The sequence below is a fragment of the Aquarana catesbeiana genome, linkage group LG01 (assembly GCF_042186555.1).
Source record: "Aquarana catesbeiana isolate 2022-GZ linkage group LG01, ASM4218655v1, whole genome shotgun sequence".
In the NCBI taxonomy this organism is placed as follows: Eukaryota; Metazoa; Chordata; class Amphibia; order Anura; family Ranidae; genus Aquarana; species Aquarana catesbeiana.
The window spans coordinates 837,629,454-837,635,453 of NC_133324.1; positions in this window are offsets into that span (position 1 = coordinate 837,629,454).

The window sequence follows — 6,000 nt, forward strand, 5'->3', positions numbered from 1 at the left end:
CCTTTGTTCTTTCTATGTTGTAAAGTTGTTGTTTTTTTTTGCACTCAAAACACAGTGGAATCAAGTGATCAATGTTTTTACCCAGATTCACACAGCTTTCACTAATTTTTAACATTAGGCTCAATGAAAAATATTTGAATCTTGGGTGAAAACAATGATAACTAGACCCCAGTGCAGCTGATGTATCAAGTATTCTTACAGGAACATTTCCTGTTGCCCAAATCAAGCAGTCCTCAAAATTTCTTGTTTTCCTTATTCCCACCTTTAGAAAAGAAAGAAGATAAGTGGTTGCTATGATCAGCAAGATATATCCCTGTTAGAACACTTTTGGTACATTAGCCACATTATAGTTATAAAAAGACAGGCACCTGGTGAATATGAATAAATATTAAAGGCATATTCTACCTTAAAAAAATTAATAAATAAACAAACAATAAATGAAAAAACATTTATAAATTTATTACCTTGAAGGCCGTAAAGCATTGGAACCGTGATCAGTGGATCATTAGTGAAATAAACAGGCTCTTACTGACTATTCCTCCAGCCCCACGTCTGTACGGAGGTAGAAACCTTCAGTTATGGAGCTAGAGGAAGTATCAATGAACTACGAGTGTGATAATGTCACCACACTTGTGTTCCACTGAGAACTAAAAATTCCTCTGCTATGGTAGCAGATGAGAATTCTAGACTCTCCATTCATAGATCTCCGAATTTGCAGAGTTCAAAATTAAGATGGGGGGGATGTCACCATGTTACAGGTTACAGCATTAATATGGGAGTAACATGACGGTTAAGTAGTTAAGTTTGGGTGGAATTAACATTAGTTTTTTTCCCTGAAGCTGGATAATAAGCCTTTATTTCACCTGGAGATCTAGCCACTAGCGGGTTGAATGAAAAAAATGAGCCGATATCCCCATCCACACATTCCATGTGGATTGGGGAATCCTTCCCGCTGAGCTATTGTATTCTGCCAGCGGGGAGCCTTCCAGTTGTCTTTGATTCATGGGGCCTCGACAGGGCTTCCCTCCTGCCTGGGCCCCATAGCAGCCACGTGGCAGTAGTTCCACCACAGTGTTAACTTCATTTAGCCTGTGGCACCAATCTTATAAAGATGATTCAGATGCTCCAATCATTAGATGTACTTAATAATTTACTGGTGTGCAGTATTTTTAGAGAGGATAAAAACCCTAGACTACAAACAGAAACATAACAATGTCCAATTGATGAGAAAGACATAGGTACCCTCAATCCGTGGCTATAATATTTAGCTGCACAGTACAACATTTTGTGAGTTGGGGACAAAATGATTCACCCTGGTTATCAGTTTTAAAGCACATGTGTGGGAGAGGCAGACCTATTAGAGAATCTTGAGAAAAAGGCTTTTCACACTCAGGATGGCACTCCTACTTTGCAATTGATAGATAAAATTTGGAGGTCAAGGATCTTATGGGGATAAATGGATTTACTTCTTTTACACCAAATCTGGACAAATTCTTTGTATGAGGAAATGGACCTGGGGCAGAATGGAACAACAGGGTTTCTGGCAGTTTCTAAACTGTACAGTAATGATTCTTTAAAGTAATTTCAATAGCTACAGGATGAGTTCTCTATGCCTAAGCCAATTTTTATCAGTATCTACAAATGTGAAATACAATAGGTTCCCAAGGGAAGATAATGCCTATGGTACATTATAAGATTCCAGTAATAGAGGATGTGGAGATGTCTCATCATGCAAAGGGTGTCATCTCCTTCATATACATCATAACATCTTAGTTCATAAATATTTGATGAAATATTTTCTGAAATGCAGAACGCAATGTTCCCAAGTCATAAGGAATATAGAAAAAGACGAATGGTCAGATATATTAAGAGTGATTTCCCTGTCTCAATATCGGCTTCTCAGAGAGTAGGCTGTATAGAAATTCACTTTATAGAGCAAGTCTCTGAGACAGTCATAACCATTAGATGTGGCCAGGGAGATTTTTTTTTTCTCTGTGTTCCAAGTACTGTAGGCATGATACTAAAAAGAAGTTATTCAACATATGAATTCTATTTTCAAAGCAACCATTGTATGTTATCCATACATCCTGTATTTTGGAACATCTAAGTGCTTTGAAAAAGTATTTGCCCCATTCCTGATTTTTTTTTTTTTGCATATTTGTCACACTTAAATAATTCAGATCATCAACAAATTTTACACAAAGATAATCTGAGGAAATACAAAATGCAGTTTTAAAATAATGATTTAATTTATGAAGGGAAAAAGGCTGTCCAAGCCTGCCTGGCCCTATGTGAAAAAGTAATTGACCCCTAAACCTAATAACTAGTTGTGCCACCCTTGGCGGCATCAACTGCAATCAAGCATTTGCGATAACTGGCAATGAGTCTTTCACCTCGCTGTGGAGGAATTTTGGCCCACTCTTTTTAGCTTTCTGAGCCATTCAGAGGCAGACTTGCTGGTGTGTTTCAGGTCATTCTGCTGCATAACCCAAGCACACTGGAGGTTGAGGTCATGAACTGATGGCCGGACATTATGCTTCAGGATTATCTTGTAGAGCGCACAATTCATGTTTCCGTCAATTATGGCAAGTTGCCCAGGTCCTGAAGCTGCAAAGCAGCCCCAGACCATCACACTACTACCACCATGTTTGACTGTTGGTATGATATTCTTTTTATGAAATGCTGTGTTAGTTTTATGCCAGATTTAACGGGACACACACCTTCCAAAAAGGTTCAAGCTTAGTCTCATCAGTCCACAGAATATTTGCCCAAGAGTCTTGGGGATAGTCAAGATGTTTTTTAGCAAATGTGAGATGAGCCTTTGTGTTCTTTTTGGTCAGCAGTGGCTTTCACCTTGGAACTCTCCCATGTATGCCATTTTTACCCAGTCTCTTTCTTATTGTTGAATCATGAAGACTTACCTTAACTGAGGCAAATGAGGCTTACAGTTCTTTAGATGTTGTGGGTTCTTTTATGACCTCCTGGGTGCATTGTCATTGTGCTCTTTGAGTAATTTTGGTAGGCTGCCACTCCTGGGACAGTACACGACTGTTCCAAGTTTTCTACAATTGTGGATAATGGCTCTCACCTTGGTTTACTGGCGTCCCAAAGCCTTAGAAGTGGCTTTGTAACCCTTTCCAGACCGATACATGTCAATTACTTTGTTTCTCATCAGTTCTTGAATTTCTTTAGAACATGGCATGATGTGTTGCTTTTTGAGACATTTTAGCGTGTTAAACTTTGTCAGTGAGCTTCTATTGAAGTGATTTCTTGATTCAACAGGTCTGACAGTAATCAGGCCTGGGTGTGGCAAGTGAAATTTAACTCAACTTTCCAAAAAATGTGGTTAATCACAGTTCATTCATGATTTAGCTTAGGGCAATAATTTTTTATAGCACTGAAGATGTTCCAGAAAATCAAGTCAATCTGAGGCTAGAGCTTTACAGAACATTTACAAACACGTTTTGGTGGTATGGCCCTTTAAAATGGCCTGCAGCAGATTAAAAATCCCTGATGCCCATTTTGGAAGGCACATGCGGCAGATCCAGGTAGTTGCTTATAGTGCAATTTTTACAAAGAAGCGCTGTTACTGCACCAAATTAAAAAAGAATTGCCTTCAGTTCATATATAACAAAACTACAGGTAATTAAAGGCCAAATCTAAGTCAACGTACAGAGACAAGCAGAGTGCCCGTCTCTGTATGCTGTGTAGTAGATGACATATTTGCCACTGGTACGCCTTTCCCTTCCTACCAGCTTCACAGCCAAGAGCCTCCTAGCAACCAGTGAAGCTGACAGTAGACAGAGCCTGATTTGGAAGGTGAGACACTAGTTTCCAATCAGGTCTGCTCTCTCCTTGTGATTGACAGCAGGCAGTGAGCAGATTCGATAGCCAAAAGCAGGCTGCCTATTGGCGAGGTATCTGCCCCACTGCCTGCTGTTAATCACATGGGAAGTGGACCCGATGGGGAACTAGTGTCTGGGAATCCCCATCATGCTTAAGCCATGGTTTTAGCGACCACTTCTTAAGCTACAGTGGCAGTCAGATGGGGTTGTTCACATGCACAGGCAAAAATTATACCCCTTGTTGGCTAGCAGTACCACCACAGTACATGACTTATTCGAGTGAAAAGGGCCACTCCACAACAACTGCAAGCCAAACATTAGGATCGTGGTTGCATCAGTTATAGTCTCCTGAACATCTGCCGGCTGCTCCTGTACTTGTCTCTAAAAAGCAGAACACGGCGAGTGCTTTTCAGACAGGTAGCAAGGGCTTTGTATAGGCCCGTAAACTGAAAGCTGGTTTTAGAATTTAAACTCAGGAAGAACTGTAAGACATATGAAGTACTTCCTTAAAAAGGAAAAGTACAGCCAAAGCTCGTTTGGCTGTACTTCTATGGATCACAGGCGTGCATTTTGTTCTGTATTCCTGTGACCCGTTTTCAGCAGAAAGCGGACTGAAATCCGCTCTCTGCTGACGCCACAGAGTCTGTCCAGGCTCTGTTTCATCAGGACCATGGAGTCAGGATCCACCTAGATACCTGAACCGACACCTGTCTCAGTGAGCCACTGAGAAACTGAGCTGCCCACGCAGGCTCATCCAGCCGCAGGGCAGTGAGCAAAGAGGGGGCAGAGCAGAGAGCTGTGACTGACAGTCACCAGCTCTCTGCTCATGGAGCTGTGGGAACCAAGTGATCGGCGGTGTTCGATCGCTTGGTTCTCAGTGTAGAGATGCCAGGGGACAGATCCACCTAGGTAAGCATTAATCAAAACACAAACACCCATACTTCTCTTTTAACTGGTTAACAGAATCCCAAGCGAATATTTAGGGGTCTATTTATAAAAATAAAACTAAAAATATTGGATGTATATCATAGGGAGCAGCAGATAAGAAGTCTGAGAAATCTTGTCCACAAAAGTATGATAACTGTGGTTGCAAGGAAGAGAATTTTGATTTTTTTAAAAGAACATTTAGAAAATCAGCTGGTTGGTGCATAAACTGGAAATGTTTTTTTTTTTTTTCAATATTGCAATACATAATGGGTTGTCTGTCATATTAAATTGATTTGTGTATTAAATATGCACATTAGTGGTGTTTGGTGTTTTACTTTAAAAGATTCACACAAAACAAGGTGTAGATTTCTACAATATTATTTTCTTTATTATGCGATAACAACATTGGTTCCTCACTGGGGGAAATTATTCAACAGTTCCTCAAAGGACAGGTGCAATGTAAGGTTTTTGTATTCAAAGAGACACATATTACAGTGTTTCTTGTAGCTCCCCACCCAATGGCAACAAGTACTGTACCATTTTACATCTCAATGTAAGCCCCTGAAAAATTAAAAGTTAATCAAAGTGAAATATAGCACATGTACAGTACATACTTTAGGAACTTTGCTTTTCTGTGGTGGCTTTAGGGGTTCAACATAAGTCAAATCTGCTAACAATTCCTCATGTACAAGGGGGTGATGGCAAATTCATATTGTGTAGCTTGATTACCCCTATTCACTCAAATATAAAAAGTCTAGGTGATTTTTTAGAAACAAATAAGCACAAAACAAAAAACAGTTATTAAAATGTTTTCTTTTTTTGTAAACAGTTACTCAATGGAGTATTGCTAACAATACATAATATATAATCTGCAATAGGACTAAACGCTGTGCTACATTGACATTTCAAAGCATGAGCAATGATATCATTTTGGAAAAAATAATTTAACTTTCTCCAAAACACCACAAAGATTCACTTCTCTTCCACTTAAATTATGCATAGATTATTTACCATGTTACATTAGGCTCATAAAGGAGAACTCCACTGAAAACACAGTTTAGTTTTGGGGGCTGAATACTTGGGGCAGAACATTATGCCTATCTCTAAAAATGCAATATAAAAATCAGCCACGTTAATGTTCTCTTTTTCCCTATATATCTGACAATAACATCTGTTTGACCATTCAAATGCCACTGCAGTTTCTTACACTTGTGGCAGGAGCAATATA